The sequence below is a fragment of the Mesoplodon bidens genome (genome assembly GCF_964165515.1).
Source record: "Mesoplodon bidens genome assembly, contig: HAP1_SCAFFOLD_123, whole genome shotgun sequence".
NCBI lineage: Eukaryota > Metazoa > Chordata > Mammalia > Artiodactyla > Ziphiidae > Mesoplodon > Mesoplodon bidens.
This window is the reverse complement of record NW_027672190.1, coordinates 1368020-1386934: the sequence shown is the minus strand read 5'-3', so window position 1 is coordinate 1386934 and position 18915 is coordinate 1368020. Positions and strand designations below refer to the sequence as shown.

General features: G+C 44.9%; 1 pseudogene across 1 annotated transcript in view; it reads right to left on the bottom strand.

The window, feature by feature from the left end:
• LOC308610496 (ubiquitin-like modifier-activating enzyme 1) overlaps window positions 1-18915 on the bottom strand; it is a 95573-nt pseudogene that overhangs the window by 43526 nt on the left and 33132 nt on the right. The window contains exon 2 of the transcript in view: window positions 6188-6453. The product of the transcript in view is annotated as a ubiquitin-like modifier-activating enzyme 1 (transcript). The remainder of the gene's footprint in view (window positions 1-6187; window positions 6454-18915) is intronic.

Sequence of the window (18915 nt, the reverse complement as noted above, 5' to 3'; positions counted from 1 at the left end):
AAACTGTTAGAACTAATACATGAAATCAATAATTTTGTAGGATTAGAAATAAGAATACAAAATTAGTTGCATTTCTATACACTAACAAGAAAATACCTGACAGAAAAAAAAAAAAAAAAAAACACTTCCATTTACCGCAGCACCTAAAACAATAAAATGTTAGGAATACATTTAAGCAAGGAGACAAAACCATCTGTACACCTAAAAATATAACATTTACAAAAACTGAAGAAGATATATGTAAATAGAAAAGTATCCCATATTTCTAAATTGAAAGAATGAATACTGTTAAAATGTTCACGCTACCTCAAGCTATCTATAGTTTCAATGGAATCCCAATCAACATTTCAATGGCAATTTTCCCAGAAATAGAATAATAATCCTAAAAATTGTACGAAACAACAAAGGACACTGAAAATAGACAAGGCAATTTTCAGCAAGATAAACAAAGCTGGGTGCAACTCACTTCCTGGTTTCAAACTATTATACAAAGTTACGGTAACCAAAATAATGTGAAATTAGAATAAAAACAGACAAAATACCAATAGAATAGGACTGAGAGCCCAGAAATAAACTCAGCCATGTCCAGTCAACTAACACATGACAAAGAAGACAAGAATAAACAATGGAGTAAAAATAGACTTTACACTAAGTAGTGTTGGAAAAGCTGGATATCCACATGGAAAAGAATAAAATTGAACACCCATCTTAGAGGACTCAAAAATTAACACAACGTGAACAGAAATCACAAAATCCTTAGAATTAAACAGAAAAAAATCTCCAAGGCATTTGTGTCAGCAATGATTCTTTTGTATATGATACCAAAAGTAGAAGGAACAAAAAGAAAATTCAACATGTGTGAAAACATCAAATTTAAAAGCCTCTGCACAAAAAGAAACTTGAACAGAGTGAAGAGGCAGTGGAACAGGAGGCATAGGAATTCTCCTATGTAATGGGAGAAAATATTTGCCAACAACATGCCAGCTACAGGACTAATGTTGAAACATAAAAAAGACTTAGTTTTTTTTAGAAAAGTTGAATAATCTAATTAAAAGGTGGGCTGAAGATCTTAGCAGATATATTCCCCCCATAGGAGACGTACAAATGACCAACTGACACATGAACATTTGTTCAACCTCTTTAATAGTAAGAGAAAAGCAAAATAAAACCACAATGAGATAGCAACTCACGCATTTCATAGTGGTTATTATGAAAAAGAAAAGACATAAAAGTGTAGTCAAGCATGTAGAAAACAGGGAACACTTACAGACTTTTGGTGGTAATGTAACTTAGTACAACCACTATGGAAAATAATATGGATGTTCCTCAAAATTCTAAAAATAATACCACCATATAACCTAGCAATTCCATTTCTGAATATACATAATTGAAAGAAATGAAATCAGTTAACTTACAGAGATATTTGCACTCCCATGTTCACTGTGTAAATATTTATCTAAAATATGCCAGGCATAGTCACTAACCGTTTATCAATGATTAAATGGATTAAGAAATGTATATATTACGACAGTGGATATTATACAGTCATATAATGAAATTCCTGCAATTTGTGACCACATATAATCAACTTGCAGGCATTATTCTTAGTGAAACAATCAGAGACATAAAGACAAACTGTGTGATCCCACTTATTTATGAAATCTAAATGGCTGAGATCTTCAAAAAAAAAGAGTGTATACGTATTTAATAGGTGTGAGGTTCGGAGAAATAGGGAGATGATAGTCAAAGAGCATAAATTTCATGTTATAAAATGTGTAACTTCTTGGGATCTAAATTACAGGATAGTGAGTTAGTTACCAATACGTTATTGCATGTTTAAAAGTTACTCGGAAGGTAGATCTTAAATGTTCTTACAGCACACACACAAATTTGGTAACCATGTGAGGTGATAGAAGTATTAACTAACATTATTATCACATTATTTCACAGCATAGATGTACATCTAACCATCATGCTGTGTACCTTAAAACTGCCAACGTTATATGTCAATTGTATCTCAGAAATGTTGGGGAAATTGCTTTAAAGATAAGACCAAAATGTTTCAAATCCATTGAGAAAAGATAAGGAACAAACTTCTCAAGATTGGCCTTGGCAATAATTCCTTGGCTATGACAGCAGTAGAGCAGGCAACAAAATCAAAAGTTAAGTGAAGTGAAATTGAACTGAAACATTCCTATATAATAAAGGAAACAATCAACAGAATTAACAGGCAATCTACAGAATTGCAGAAAATATTAGAAACACATACGAGATAAGCAGCTAATAACAAACATACATTAGGAAAGTGCAAAACCTCTGTAGTGGAATATCACCTCATATCTATTAGATTGTCTATTATAAAAGAAAAAGAGAAGATAGCAGGCATGACAAAAGGGAACCCTCCTACATTCTTGTTGGGAATGCTGATTGGTGTAGCTGCTCTAGAAAACAGTTGGAAGATTCCTCAAAAAGCTAAAAAAGTAGAACTACTAAATCATCCAGAAAAAATCTTTGGATATTTTTATAGAGGAAGGAAAATCACCGAGTCATAAAGATACCTGCATCCCATGTACACTGCACCATCATTCTCAAATGCCATAACAGGAAAACAACACACTTAGGCGAAATAGATGGAAAAAGAAAATGTGGCACAGAAAAGTATTTTGTGTGGCAGGAAAAAAATGTGTCACAATAAAAATATATTCAGGCATAGTAGAAGGAAAATGCTGCCTTTTGTAACAAAATGGGTGCACCTTGAGGGCACTATGTTAAGTCAACATCTCTAATAGTAAGAGATGTTGAGCAGAAGTACGACGAAGTGAGAAGTACTTAAGAAGTAAGTCAGGCATATAAAAACAAACATGGTGTGATCTCACATATTTCAAAAAAAATTAATCTTAGTTGCAGGTTTTTCTCCTTCATCACTTAATATGTCCTGCCAGTCCTTTCTGGCTTAAAGAGTTTAACACCTGTCTTTCTCAAACTCTTCCAAAATATGGCAGAGGGAGGAAAAGTCCAAAACTAATTCTATGGAGACACCATCACTGATACCACAACCAGACAAAGATATCACAAAAAAAGAAAACTGCAGGTCAATATCACTGATGAATATAGATGCAAAAATCCTCAACAAAATAGTAGCAAACAGAAGCCAACAGCACATTAAAAGGAAAATACACCATGATCAAGTGGGGTTTATTGCAGGAATAAAAGGATTCTTCAATATATGCAAATTAATCAATGTGATACACCATATTAAAAAATTGAAAGAGAAAACACATGTGATCATCTCAATAGAAGCAGAGAAAGCTTTAGAAAAAATTCAACACCAGGTTATGATAAAAACCCTCCACACAGTAGACATCGAAGGAAGATTCCACAACATAATAAAGGCCATATATTGCCAGAGTCCAGCTCTAGTGAGTCTCGGGATACCCGAGGGATGGATAGCGTCAGCAAAGGAAATAATTCTATTACACTTCTTAAAGTATCAGCATTGCATGTTTCTCTTTCTCATGTCTTTATTCTTCATTCTTCCTCTATTGTTTACAATCACAGGTTTATATATCATAGTTGATTACATTACCAGGTACGTGGCCAAACAATCTTAGCACAATCAAACCTGAAAATATTCTATAAAGATTTTTTAAAACAAACATCCCCTAGTTTCTAGATGTCCTATTAAAATATTTCCCCAAGTTCCCATTAATCACAGGTTGTTTCTTAGTAACCAAGGCAAGCAGTTCTATGATTATTTCAATTGTAAAATTTGGAGCTACTTGTTCCTATTTTTCTTCTTGCATGTGCATCCTTTTACAATGGTTCCAGGAAAATATTTACAATGTACCTGCATGCTCTTTCTCATTGTTTCCTTCAACTGAGACAGCGTTTTCTCCCTATCCGGGCAACGAATTGTGCTCTAGTCATTTGTTTTTCTATAATTAATTTTCCTTTATAATAGAACCATACATTTCCTATGTCATCATCAGGAACTCCAGCCCATGGCCATAACTCCATACTAGAGGGTGTTTTTCACAAAAACATCCCCTTAGCTCCAGGCTCTTAATTCTTTACCATTTACATAGGGCTTTAGTGGGTACTTCCCATCCTATGATAGTTTCAGGAGGGAGAGTCCTAGAGGAATTTTTTTTCACCTGGAGCAACATCCCCCCAAAATTGCCCCTGTATGTTAAGTGATTATCATAAAACATAACAACGGAGCTGTAGTCCACCTTACTGACACGGCACTGCCTTGCAGTGCCTTCCGTTGCTCATGACTTTGTCATGGTGCAATGCCTCCAGGATGGCTTCCGACATCACCCCCTTTTTTATTTTTTAAAAGTGCAGTATGTAGCTCCACAGAAAGTTGTTTGATGCTTTTAATAATTATTCTAATGATGACTGGCAGTAAAAATATCAGAATTAGTACAACAACTGCCATGATTCCTCCATTAATGAGCATTGAGAATAAGGTTTTATGTGACACAAATGACTTAATACTTTCAAAAAATTTCTGAGCAGACTCTGCCGGAGATAAACCTAAGTTTGTATTTCCTATGTCATGAATCTCTTGATGTAATTTAGTAGGGTCTAAACTAGCATCTGTTTGGTTCCAAACTCCCATAATATGAGTACGAATTTATTCCCAAGAATATAATGATTCATTCACTTTTAGAGGAGTAACACAAATCCATCTATATTTTTTATGACACCTCAAAGCTAATCTTACTTTGAGCGCTGTTAATTCATGCCCTATGTGTAAAATTGCTTCTTCTAAGGCATCCACCTTTGCTTCTAACTTTCTGTCTATAACTTCCTGAGTAGCCAGAGCTAAAGATACATTTTTTGAAAGCTCATTTACATGTTGAGCTGTATGTACATGTTGAGCTAAGGAACTTATTGAAAGAGAAAGTGATGCTATTACAGCTATAAATGTAGATATTGCTAGAATTAAAGCTGCAACAAGTCTCTTTGAATGTAATAAAAGTTCAGTTTCATGCAAAACTTGTAAGCCATAATCATCATACGAGGCAGAGGATAATTTTACAAGCAACATAATGTATGGCGGTCGTTTAAGAATCATTAAAACTTGTACATTCATAGAGGGATTTATACAACTTGTCGAAATACAATCATAGCAATGTGTCCAAAAAGTAGAATCAGAAGTATTATAATAAATATTTAGATCCACATATTTTGGGGCTACCAAGAATACATAAGGTGCTGACACACAAGCCTGCATAGAATAAATGCCCATATTTTTAGGTCTATGAAGAATAACTGGTGGTGGTGCAGCAATAGCTTTCCAAAGCTGGGTCTGTGCATAATACATACTCTCTTGAGCCATAGTTAGTATAGGAGGCACACATCCTCCAGTGTGCCATCTATTAACAAGCATAGAAGCAGGAATGAGTGTATTATTCCAATCATAATGTGCATGATGTTGTAAATAAGATCTATAATCCTTACATGGATCAGGATTACTCCAATCATGCACATTTTTTGTGGTATCCTCTATGGGAATATCAATTCTTGAAGAATATATACAATAATTCCATGTAGGAAATCTGGTATTGGTATCTACAGCGTCCCAGTTACTATCCAATTGGTCTTCCGGAGATTGTAATATAGATGATTGTACTCCTGTATGGATACCATAAGGAGGATTACAAGGAAGAAATTTTAAAGATGAGAGGAAGGTTGATTATAAGTTGGATCTTCTCCAGGTGCTAGGTAAATCAAAGACCAAAGAAGTCTCTTATTAGGTTGACTCAAAGGAGAAGCAGTAAGCTGTCCTTTAAGAAAAACCGGTATACATCCATCCTTACGAGAGGCTACAGAGTTATTAATTGATGGAAATATAAAACATATAGTATGGAACCCTGATTTTCCATGAAATGTAAAATTATTATTTGTTTTAAATTTATTATATGGATAGGAGCTTATGGCTCCTCCCATTAACCTGGGCATAGTAGTAGACACTGGTATACCCTCATTATCCCAGGCTACAGTTTGTAAAATCGGTGGATCAGGGAGATATGTCCAATAAGATTTATCCAAAGCATTTCCCCTAGTTACCTGGCAGGCCAATATAGCAAGCATAGGAACAAAAAGATTTCCAGGTGTTAAGGTAGCTCCCTGGTCTGTTACCACTTTATCGGCGTCATCAGCAAGCGTTTAATCTGACCCCACGTTGGTGGATTCGAAGTTCTTGTAGAGATGGCTTGTGTCTTGCGAGGTCTTGGGTGCGGACGCGGAAGACAAAGAATTGGTCTCTCTCCAATGGTGAGCTTTTGTATCTGCTGCAGCAGCGGTTCTTTAGCTGATGGTGATTCATTAGCTGACGTCTCCGGCTGTGGTGCCTTGTGCCTGACTGGGAAGTGGTAAGGCGGGGTCGGAGGGCCCGACATGTCTGATGAGACGGTCAGGCACCCACAACGGCGAGTCAGCGTCCTGTGGAAATACACAAGCATACCCTCAGCCGCTGGTTAGAAAATATCAGGTCCTTTCCATTGACGAGTGAGCAGATCCTTCCATTTCACCCTATGTTTAGGTTTATTAATATCGGGATTCCAATGCCTCATCATGGCAGTATTACCTTGTGAATCAGTATTCAAATTATTTAATACAAATAGTGTGTGTTGAAGATGTGATGTGGAGAAGTGTATTTGAATTCCCCTTGCTGTAAATTTGTAATTTGAACTTTTAAAGTATGATGGGCTCTTTCCACTATTGCATGACCCTGAGGATTATAGGGGATTCCCATAGAATGGGAAATATTAAATTTTTCACAAAAGTCTTTAAAAGCCTTAGAAATGTAGGCAGGAGCGTTATCAGTTTTTAGAGCTTTTGGAATGCCTAGAAAGGCAAAACAGAAAAATACGTGTTGCATAACATCCTTAAAAGCTTTCCCGGTTCTTGCTGAGGCAAGAATTACATGAGAATAGGTATCCACAGAACCATGTACATAAGATAGCTTTCCAAAAGTTAGCACATGAGTTACATCCATTTGCCATAACATATTAGGTAATGATCCTCTAGGGTTGACCCCCATGGGCAAACTGGATGAATAAGTTGGACAATGTGGACAATTTATTTTTTTTTAATTTAAATTTATTTATTTATTTATTTTTGGCTGTGTTGGGTCTTCGTTGCTGCGTGTGGGCTTTTTCTTTAGTTGCGACAAGTGGGGGCTACTCTTTGTTGCGGTGCATGGGCTTCTCGTTGCGGTGCCTTCTCTTGTTGCGGAGCACAGGCTCTAGGCGTGCAGTTTTCAGTAGTTGTGGCAAACAGGCTCAGTAGTTGTGGCTCGCGGGCTCTGGAGCACAGGCTCAGTAGTTGTGGCACACGTGCTTAGTTGCTCCGCGGCATGTGGGATCTTCCAGGACCAGGGCTCAAACCCGTGTCCCCTGCATTGGCAGGTGGACTCTTAACCACTGCGCCACCAGGGAAGTCCCGTGGACAATTTTTAATTATAGATCTGGCTGTCTCCCGGGGCAGTTGAAATTGATATCACAGAGCTACGGAATTTTGATGATGCAAATTATGTGAAGCTTCTGCCTCCTCAATACAAGGGAAAGCGACAATTCGTGTCAAAAGGTCAGCTTGGCGATTACCTTCACATATGATTCCAGGCAAGTTAGAATGTGACCTTACATGACCGACATAATAATGTAAAGAACGTGCCCAAACTTGTTTTTGTAAAGAAGCTCACAGTGATAGTGCCAATGGTGGCGGTGCCCACGGTGACACTGCCCACGGTGACAATGCCCATGATGACAGTGCACATGGAGACAGTGCCCACGGTGCCATTGCCTATGGTAACAGTGCTCAAAGTGACAGTACCCATGGTAACAGTGACCACGGTGAGAGTGCTCATGTTGATAATGTCCATGGTGAGAGGTCTCATTGTGACAGTCCGCATTGTGCCAGTAACCATAGTGACAGTGCTCATGGTGACAGTGCCCATGGTGACAGTGACCATGGTGAGAGCACTCGCGGTGGTAGTGCTCACAGTAATAGTGCTCATGGTGACAGTGCTGATGGTGACAGTGCTCACAGTGACAGTGCCCATGGTGATAGTGCCCATGGTGAGAGTCCGCCCATTGATAGTGCCCATGGTGGCAGTTCCCATTGTGAAAGTGCTCATGATGACATTTCCCATGTTGGTAGTTCCCATGGTGACAGTGCTCATGGTGATAGTGACCATGGTAACAGTGTACATGGTGGCTGTGCCTTTGGTGACAGTGCCCATGGTGATATTGCTCATGGTGACACTGCTTATGGTGATAGTTCTTATGGTAATAGTGTGTATGGTGAAACTTGACACAGTGACAGTGCTTATGGTGACAGTGTTCACAGCGATAGTGCCGATGGTGAAAGTGCCCATGCTGACAGTGCCCATAGTCACAATTCTCACGGTATAGCGCTCATGGTGACAATACCAGGGTGACAGAGCTCATGGTAAAAGTGTTCATGGTGACAGTGCCCATGGTGACAGTACCTAAGGTGACAATTCCCATGGTGAGAGTGATCATGGTGAGAGTGCTCATGGTGACAATACACAGGGTGTCCTGCCCATGGTGACAGTGATCATGGTGAAACTGCTCATGTGGACAGTGCCATAAATGACAGTTCTCATTGTGGCAGTGCTCATGGTGACTGTGCTCAGAGGGACGGTGCCCATTGTTACAGTGCTTATGGTGATAGATGTCACGGTGGCCGTGCCCACGGTGACAGTGCCCACGCTGACAAAGCCCATGGTGATACCTCCCATTGTGACAGTGCTCACAGTGAAAGAGCCCACGTTGACAGTGCCCAAGATCACAGTGCCCATAGTGAGAATTCTAATGTAGACTGTGCCCTTTGTGACAGTGCCCACTGTGACAATGCCCATTGTGACTCTGCTCACGGTGACCGTACTGATGCTGACAGTGCCGATGGTGATAGTGCCAATAGTGAGAGTGCTCACAGTGAAACTGCCCATGGAGACACTGCCCATGGTGATAGTGCTCATCGTGACATCCCCTCGGAGGCAGTGCCAATGGTGAGAGTCCCCGTGGTGACAGTTCTCATGGTGAAAGTGACCCTATTGACTGTGTTCATGGTGACAATGCTCAAGGTGATAGTCTCCATGATGACAGTGCCCATGGTGACTGTTCACATGGTGATAGTGCCTATGGTGATAATGCAATTAGTGACAGGGCTCATGGTGAGAGTGCCCATGGTGAGAGTGCCCATGGTGAGAGTCCTTACGTTGATAATGCCCATGGTGGTAGTTCCCATTGTGAAAGTGCTCACGATGCTGGTGACCATGATAACAGTGCACGTGGTGGCAGTGCCCTTGGTGACAGTGCCCATGATGACAGTACTCATGGTGACAATTCTCACGGTGATAGTGCCCATGGTGACATTGCACATGGTGGCATTGAAAAATGGTGAGAGTGCCCATGTTGACAGTTCTCATGGTGACAGTGCACATGGTGACAACCCACGCAGAGAGTACTCACGGTGATATTTCTCATTGTTGCAGTACCCATGGTGACAGTGCTCATAGTGATAGTGCACATGGTGGCAGTGCCCATGGTGACAGTGCCCATGATGACACTGCCCACAGCACTATTGTCTATGTTGACAGTGCTCATGGTAACAGTGCCCATGAGACAGTGAGTAAGGTGAGAGTGCTCACAGTGATATTGCCCATGGTGACAGGGCTCATGGTGACAGTCCGAATTGTGTCAGTACCCAGGGCAACAGTGCTCGTGGGGACAGTGACGACAGTGAGAGTGCTGACGGTGATAGTGCTGACGGTAATAGTGCTTATGGTGACAGTGCAAATGGTGACAATACCCATGGTGAGAGTACTCATGTTGAAAATACCCATGGTGGCAGTTCTCATAGCGACAGTTCTCATGGTGACAGTGCTCATAATAGCAGTTCCCAAGGTGGCAGTGCTCGTGGTGACAGTGCTACTGGTGACAGTGCACTTGGTGGCAGTTCCCATGAGGACAGTACCGATGGTGACACTGTGCATTGTTACAGTGCCCATGGTAACCGTGCTCACGGTGATAGTGCACATCGTGACAGTGCCCCTGGTGGTAGTTCACCTGGTGACAGTGCTAAATAGTGACAGTGCACATGCTGACAGTGCTCATGGTGATAGTGCCCATGGTGACAATGCACACGGTGATAATGGACATGGTTACAGTGTTCATGGTGACAGAGCCCAAGGTGGCAGTGGCCATGGTGACAGTGCCCACAATGACAGTGCCCTTGGTGACAGTGCCAACAGTGACAGTGCCCATGCTGACACTTCTAACGGTGGCAGTACCCATTGAGACAGTTAGCATGGTGAGATTTGTCACAGTGATAGTGCCCATTGTGACAGTGCTCACAGTGACAATGCCCATGGTGCCAGGTCCCATAGAGACATTCCACATGGTCACATTTCTCAGAGTGCATGTGCCTATAATGATATTACCCATCTTGACACTGCACATGGTGGCAGTGCAAAATGGTGACAGTGCCCATGGTGACATTGCTCATGGTGACTTGGCTTACATTGATAGTCCTTATGGTCACAGTGTGCATGGTGACACTGCACAGAGTGACAGTGTTCATTGTGACAGTGTTCACGGTGATAGTTCCCATTGTGAGAGTGTCCATGGTGACAGTGACCATAGTCACAAATCTCATGCTGTAGTGCTCACAGTGACAGTGCCCAAAGTGAAAATGCCCAGGGTGACAGTACTCATGGTGAGAGTGCCCATGGTGACAGTGCCCTTGGTGACATTGCCCATGTTCACAATTCTCACAGTGATAATGCCTATGGTGAGAGTACCTAGGGTGACAATGCCCATGGTGACAGTGCCCATGGTGTCATGCCCATGGTAGAGAGCACTCATGGTGACTGTGCCATGTTGGCAGTGCCATAAATAACAGTGCTCATTGTGGCAATGCTCATGGTAACCGTGCTCATGGTGACATTGCCCTTGTATACAGTGTTTATGGTGATAGATGTCACGGTGTCAGTGTCCACGGGGACAGTGCCCACGCTGACAAAGCCCATGGTGATACTTCCTATTGTGAGAGAGCCCACCCTAACAGTGCCCATGGTGACAGCGCCCAGTGTGACAAGGCCCATGGTGACAAGGCTAATGGTGACCGTGCCAATGGTGACAATGCCGATGGTGAGAGTGCCAATAGTGACAGTGCTCATGGTGAAACTGCCCATGGAGACATTGCCCATGGTGATAGTGCTCATTGTGGCAGTGTTCATGGTGACCATGCTTATGGTGACAGTGCCCCTGGTTACAGTGCTTATGGTGATAGATGTCACGGTGGCCATGCCTATGGTGACAGTGCCCATGCTGACAAAGCCCATGGTGATACTTCCCATTCTGACAGTGCCCACTGTGACAGAGCCCATGGTGACAGTGCCCAATATCACAGTGCTCATGGTGAGAGTGCTAATGGTGACTGTGCCCATGGTGACAGCGCCCATTGTGACAACACCCATTGTGACAGTGTTCACGGTGACCATGCCGATGATGACAGTGCCGATGGTAATAGTGCCAATACTGAGAGTGCACAGGGTGACACGGCCCATGGAGACCACTGACAATGGTGATAGTGCTCATCGTGACAACCCCTAAGAGGCAGTGCCAATAGTGAGAGTATGCATGGTCACAGTTCTCACGGTGGAAGTGACCCTGTTGAAATTGCTCATGGTGACAGTGCTCAAGGTGATAGTCTCCATGTTGACAGTGCCCATGGTGACTGTTCTCATGGTGACAGTGCCTATGGTGATAATGCTCTTAGTGACAGTGCCCATGGTGACAGTGACCACGGTGACTCTTCTCACCGTGATAGTGCCCATGGTGACAGTGTTCATGATGACAGCCCGCATTGAGGCTGTGCCCGTGGTGACAGTTCTCAGGGTGATAGTGCTCATGGTGATAGTACTCACGATGACATTGCCCAAGGAGACAATACTCACGGTGTCAGTAATCATGGTGAAAGTGCCCATGGTGGCAGTTCTCATAGGGACAGTTCTTGTGACAGTGCTCATGGTGGCAGTGCTCGTGGTGACAGTGCTCATGGTGGCAGTGCCCATGGTGAGAATACCAATGGTGACACTGCACATGGTGACAGTGCACATAGTCATGGTGCCTCTGGTGGCAGTACAAAATAGTGACAGTGCCCATGGTGATATTGCTCATGGTGATAGTGCCCATGGTGAGAGTGCCCATGGTTATCATGCTCATTGTGACAGTGTCCATGGTGACAATGCCCCTGGTGACAGTGCACACCGTGAGAATGCCCATGGTGGCCGTGCCCATGGTCAAAGTTCTTATCATGATAGAGCTCACGGTACCAGTGTTCATGATAATAGTGCCCACGGAGGCAGTGCCCACAATGAGAATGCCAAAGATGAGAATACTGACTGTGACAGTTCCGATGGTGACTTTTCTCTCTGTGATAGTGCCCTTGGGGAGAGTTAGCATGGTGAGATTTCTCACGGTGATAGTGCCCATTGTTTCAGTGCTCATAGTGACTAGACCCATGGCTCCAGTGCCCATCATGGCATTGCTCATGGTGACAGTTCTCACAGTGACAGTGCCCATGGTGATATTACCCATGGTGACAGTACTCAGTGATAAAATGCTCATGGTGACAGTGCCTAAGGTGATAGTGCACATGGTGGCAGTGCACATGGTGACACTGCCCACCGTGACAGTGCTCTTGTTGACAGTGCTCACTGTGATAGTGCCAATGGTGGAAGTGCCCATCGTGAAAGTGCCCATGGTGACCTCTCTTATGGTGAGAGTGGTCAGAGTGTCACTGCTCATGGTGAAAGTGCCCATGGTGACAGAGCTCACGGTGACAGTGCCCATAGTTATAGTGTCCATGGTGAGAGTACTAACAGTGAAATTGTCCATGGGAACCTTGCCCATGGTGACAGTGCCCATGGTCACAACCCTCACGGTGAAAGTGCTCACGGTTACAGTTCCCATTTTGACAGTGACGACCGTGACAGTTCTAACAGTGATTGTGCACATGATGACAATGTTCATGGTGAAAGTTCACATTGTGCCAGTGCCCAAGGTGACAGTGCTCCCGGTGACAGTGCCCAAAGTCACAATACACATGGTGACAGTGCTCAGACTGACAGTTCTCATGGTGATAGTGCCCATGGTGACAGTGCACATGGTGATACTGAGAATGGTGACAGTGTTTGTGGTGACAGTGGTCATGGTTGCAGTACCCATGGTGATAGTGCTGAAACTGACAGTGCCCTTGGTGATAGTGCCCATGGTGAGAGTGCTTACATTAATAGTGCCCATGGTGGCAGTTCCCATTGTGAAAGTGCTCATGAAGACAGTGCCCATGTTGGTAGTTCTCATGGTGACAGTGCTCACGGTGATAGTGACCATGGTAACTGTGCACATGGTGGCCGTGACCTTGGTGACAGTACCCATGATGACACTACTCATGGTGACAGTGCTCACCGTGATAGTGCCCATGGTGACAGTGCCCATGGTGGTAGTGCACATGGTTGCAGTGAATAATGGTGACAGTGCCCATACTGACAGTTCTCATGGTGACAGTGCACATGGTGAAAGTGTTCATGATGACAGTGTTCACGGTGGTTGTTCCCATGGTGAGAGTGTCCATGGTGACAGTGCCCATAGTCACAACTCTCATGGTGTAGTGCTCACAGTGACACGGCCCATGGTGAAAATACCCAGGGTGACAGTACTCATGGTGACAGTGCTCAATGTGATAGTGCCCATGGTGACAGTGTCCATGTTCACAATTCTCATGGTGATAATGCCTATGGTGAGAGTACCTAGGGTGACAATGCCCATGGTGACAGTGTTCATGGTGTCATGCCCATGGTGACAGTGCTCATGGTAACAGTGCTCATGTTGGGAGAGCCATAAATAACAGTGCTCATTCTGGCAGTGCTTAAGGTGAGCATGCTCATGGTGACAGTGCCCATGGTGACAGCGCCCAATGTGACAAGGTCCATGGTGACAGTGCTCATGGTGACCGTGCTCATGGTGACAGTGCCCACGTTTAAAGTGCTTATGCTGATAGATGTCACGGTGTCAGTGCCAACGGGGACAGTGCCCACGCTGACAAAGCCCGTGGTGATACTTCCCATTGTGAAAGTGCCCATGGTGACAGTGCCCAGTGTGACAAGGCCCATGGTGACACTGCTCATGGTTACTGTGCCCATGGTGACAGTGCCGATTGTGAGAGTGTCAATAGTGACAGTGCTCATGGGGAAACAGCCCATGGAGATATTCCCCATTTGATAGTGTTCATGGTGACAAGTCCACAGTGACAGTGCCAATGGTAATAGTCCCCGTGGTGACAGTTCTTACATTGAATGTGACCATAGTGACAGTCCTCACGGTGACAGTGCCTTTGGTGAAAATTCTCATAGTGACAGTGCTTATGGTGAGAGTGCCCATGGTGATATTACCCATGATGACAGTACTCATGGTGACACTGCACATGGTTGCAGTGCAAAATGGTGACAGTGCCCATGGTGATATTGCTCATGGTGACATTGCTTACGGTGATAGTCCTTACAGTGATAGTGTGTATGGTGAAACTGCACACGGTGACAGTGTTCATGGTGACAGTGTTCATGGCAATAGTGCCGATGGTGAGAGTGCCGATGGTGATAGTGCCCATGGTGAGAGTCCTTACGTTGATAATGCCCATTGGTGGTAGTTCCCATTGTGAAAGTGCTCACGATGCTGGTTACCATGATAACAGTGCACGTGGTGGCAGTGCCCTTGGTGACAGTACCCATGATGACAGTACTCTTGGTGACAATTCTCATAGTGATAGTGCCCATGGTGACATTGCACATGGTGGCAACGAAAAATGGTGAGAGTGCCCATGTTGACAGTTCTCATGGTGACAGTGCACATGGTGACAACCCATTCAGACAGTACTCACTGTGATATTTCTCATGGTTGCAGTACCCATGGTGACAGTGCTCACAGTGATAGTGCACATGGTGGCAGTGCCCATGGTGACACTGCCCACAGCACTATTGTCTATGTTGACAGTGCTCATGGTAACAGTGCCCATGAGACAGTGAGTAAGGTGAGAGTGCTCACAGTGATATTGCCCATGGTGACAGGGCTCATGGTGACAGTCCGAATTGTGTCAGTACCCAGGGCAACAGTGCTCATGGTGACAGTGGTGACAGTGAGAGTGCTCACGGTGATAGTGCTGACGGTAATAGTGCTTATGGTGACAGTGCAAATGGAGACAATACCCAGGGTGACGGTACTCATGTTGAAAATACCCATGGTGGCAGTTCTCATAGTGACAGTTCTCATGGTGACAGTACTCATAATAGCAGTTCCCAAGGTGACAGTGCTTGTTGCGACAGTGCTAATGGTGACAGTGCACTTGGTGGCAGTTCTCATGGGGGCAGTACCAATGGTGACACTGTGCATTGTTACAGTGCCCATGGTAACCGTGCTCACGGTGATAGTGCACATCGTGACAGTGCCCCTGGTGGTAGTTCACCTGGTGACAGTGCTAAATAGTGACAGTGCACATGCTGACAGTGCTCATGGTGATAGTGCCCATGGTGACAGTGCACACGGTGATAATGGACATTGTTACAGTGTTCATGGTGACAGAGCCCAAGGTGGCAGTGGCCATGGTGACAGTGACGACAGTGACAGTGCCCATGCTGACACTTCTAACAGTGAGAGTGCCCATGGGGACAGTTAGCATGGTGATATTTGTCACGGTTATAGTGCTCGTTGTGACAGTACTCACAGTGACAATGTCCAGGGTGCCAGGGCCCATAGAGACATTCCGCATGGTCACATTTCTCATGGTGAATGTGCCTATGGTGATATTACCCATGGTGACACTGCACATGGTGGCAGTGCAAAATGGTGACAGTGCGCATGGTGACACTGCACACAGTGACAGTGTTCATGGTGACAGTGTTCCCATGGTGAGAGTGTTCATGGTGACAGTGCCCATAGTCACAATTCTCACGGTGTAGTGCTCACAGTGACAGTGCCCATGGTGAAAATACCCAGGGTGACAGTGCTCATCGTGACAGTGCTCATGGTGATAATGCCCATGGAGACAGTGCCCATGTTCACGATTCTCACAGTGACAATGCCTGTGGTGAGAGTACCATGGGTGACAATGCCCATGGTGACAGTGCCCATGGTGTCATGCCCACGGTGACAGTGCTTATGTTGGCAGTGCCATAAATAACAGTGCTCATTGTGGCAGTGCTTATGGTGACCGTGCTCATGGTGACAGTGCCCATGTGTACAGGGTTTATGGTGATAGATGTCACGGTGTCAGTGCCCACGGGGACACTGCCTATGTTGACAAAGCCCATGGTGAAAATTCCCATTGGGACAGTGTCCACGGTGACAGTACCAATGATGTTAACGCCCAGAGTGACAAGGCCCATGGTGACAGTACTCACGGTGACAGTGCCCATTGTGACAGTGCCAGTGGTAAGTGTGTCAATAGTGAAAGTGCTCACGGTGAAACTGCCCATGGAGACATTGCTAATGGTGATAGTGCTCATGATGACAACGCCATGGTGACAGTGCCAATGTTGATAGTCCCTGTGGTGACAGTTCTTACGTTGAATGTGACCATGGTGACATCGCTCATGGTGACAGTGCTCAAGGTGATGGTCTCCATGTTGACAGTGAGGATGGTGACAGTTCTCATGGTGACAGGGCCTATGGTGAAAATTCTCATAATGACAGTGCTCATGGTGAGAGTGACCATGGTGATATTACCCATGGTGACAGTACTCATAGTGAAAGTGCCCATGGTGACACTGCACATGGTGGCAGTGCAAAATGGTGACAGTGCCCATGGGGATATTGCTCATGGTGACATTGCTTACGATGATAGTCCTTACAGTGATAGTGTGTATGGTGAAACTGCACACAGAGACAGTGCTCATGGTGACAGTGTTCACGGCGATAGTTCCAGTGGTGAATGTGCCCATGGTGACTGTGCCCATTGTCACAATTCTGACGGTGTAGTGCTTACGGTGACAGTGCCCATGGTGACAATACAGAGGGTGACAGTATTCATGGTGACATTGTTCATGGTGATAGTGCCCATGGTGAAAGTGCCCATGTTCACAACTCTCATGGTGATAGTGCCCATGGTGACAATACCCAGGGTGACAGAGCTCATGGAAAAGGGATCATGGTGACAGTGCCCATGGTGACAGTACCTAAGGTGACAATTCCCATGGTGAGAGTCCTCATGGTGACAGTGCCCATGGTGACAATACCCAGGCTGTCCTGCCCATGGTGACAATGATCATGGTTTCACTTCTCATGAGGACAGTGCCATAAGTGACATTGCTCATTGTGGCAGTGCTCATGGTGACCGTGCTCATGGTGCCAGTGCCCATGGTTACAGTGCCTATGGTGATAGATGTCATGGTGACCTTGCCCACGGTGACATTGCTCACGCTGACAAAGCCCATGGTGATACTTCCCATTGTGACAGTGCCAACGGGGGCAGAGTCCATGGTGACAGTGCCCAAGATCACAGTGCCCATGGTGAGAGTGCTAATGGTGACTGTTCCCATGGTGACAACACACAGTGTGACAATGCCCTTTATGACAGTGCTCACGGTGACCGTGCCTATGCTGACAGTGCTGATGTTGATAGTGCCAATATTGAGAGTGCTCACGGTGACACTGCCCATGGAGACACTGCCCATGGTGATAGTGCTCATCATGACAAACCCTCGGAGGCAGTGCCAATAGTGAGAGTCCCCGCGGTGACAGTTCTAACGGTGAAAGTGATCCTGTTGTAATTGCTCATGGTGACATTGCTCATGGTGATAGTTTCCATGTTGACAGTGCCCATGGTGACTGTTCTCACGGTGACAGTGCATATGGTGATTATGCCCTTAGTTACGGTGCTCACGGGGACAGTGCCCATGGTGACAGTGACCATGGTGACTGTTCTCACCATGGTAGTGCCCATGGTGACAGTGTTCACGGTGACAGTCCGCATTGAGGCTGTGCCCATGGTGACAGTGCTCAGGGTGATTGTGCTCACGGTGATAGTACTCACGTTGACAGTGCCAAAGGTGACAATAACCACGGTGACCGTAATCATATGAAAGTGCCCATGGTGACAGTTCTCATAGTGACAGTTCTTGTGACGGTGCTCATGGTGGCTGTGCTCATGGTGACAGTGCTCTTGGTGACAGTGCTCATGGTGGCAGTGCCCATAGTGAGACTACCAATGGTGACACTGCCCATGGTGACAGTGTACATGGTCATGGTGCATCTGGTGGCAGTGCAAAGAGTGACAGTGCCCATGGTGATATTGCTCATGGTGAGAGTGCCCATGGTTACATTGCTCATGGTGACAGTGCCCCTGGTGACAGTGCACACCCTGAGAGTGCCCATGGTGGCCGTGCCCATGGTGACAGTTCTTATCATGCTAGTGCTCACGGTAGCAGTATTCATGGTAATAGTGCTTACGGAGGCATTACCCACAAAGAGAGTACCCATGGTGAGAATACTGACTGGGACAGTTCCCATGATGACTTTTCTCTCTGTGACAGTGCCCTTGGGGACAGTTAGCGTGGTGAGATTTCTCACGGTGATAGTGCCCATTGTTTCAGTGCTCATAGTGACAAGACCCATTGCGCCAGTGCCCATCATGACATTGCTCATGGTGATAGTTCTCATGGTGAGAGTGCCCATGGTGATATTACCCATGGTGAGAGTACTCAGTGATAAAGTGCTCATGGTGACAGTGCCTAAGTTGATAGTGCACATGGTGGCAGTGCAAAATGTTGACAGTGCCCATCATGACATTTCTTAATGTGATAGTCCTTGCAGTGACATTGTG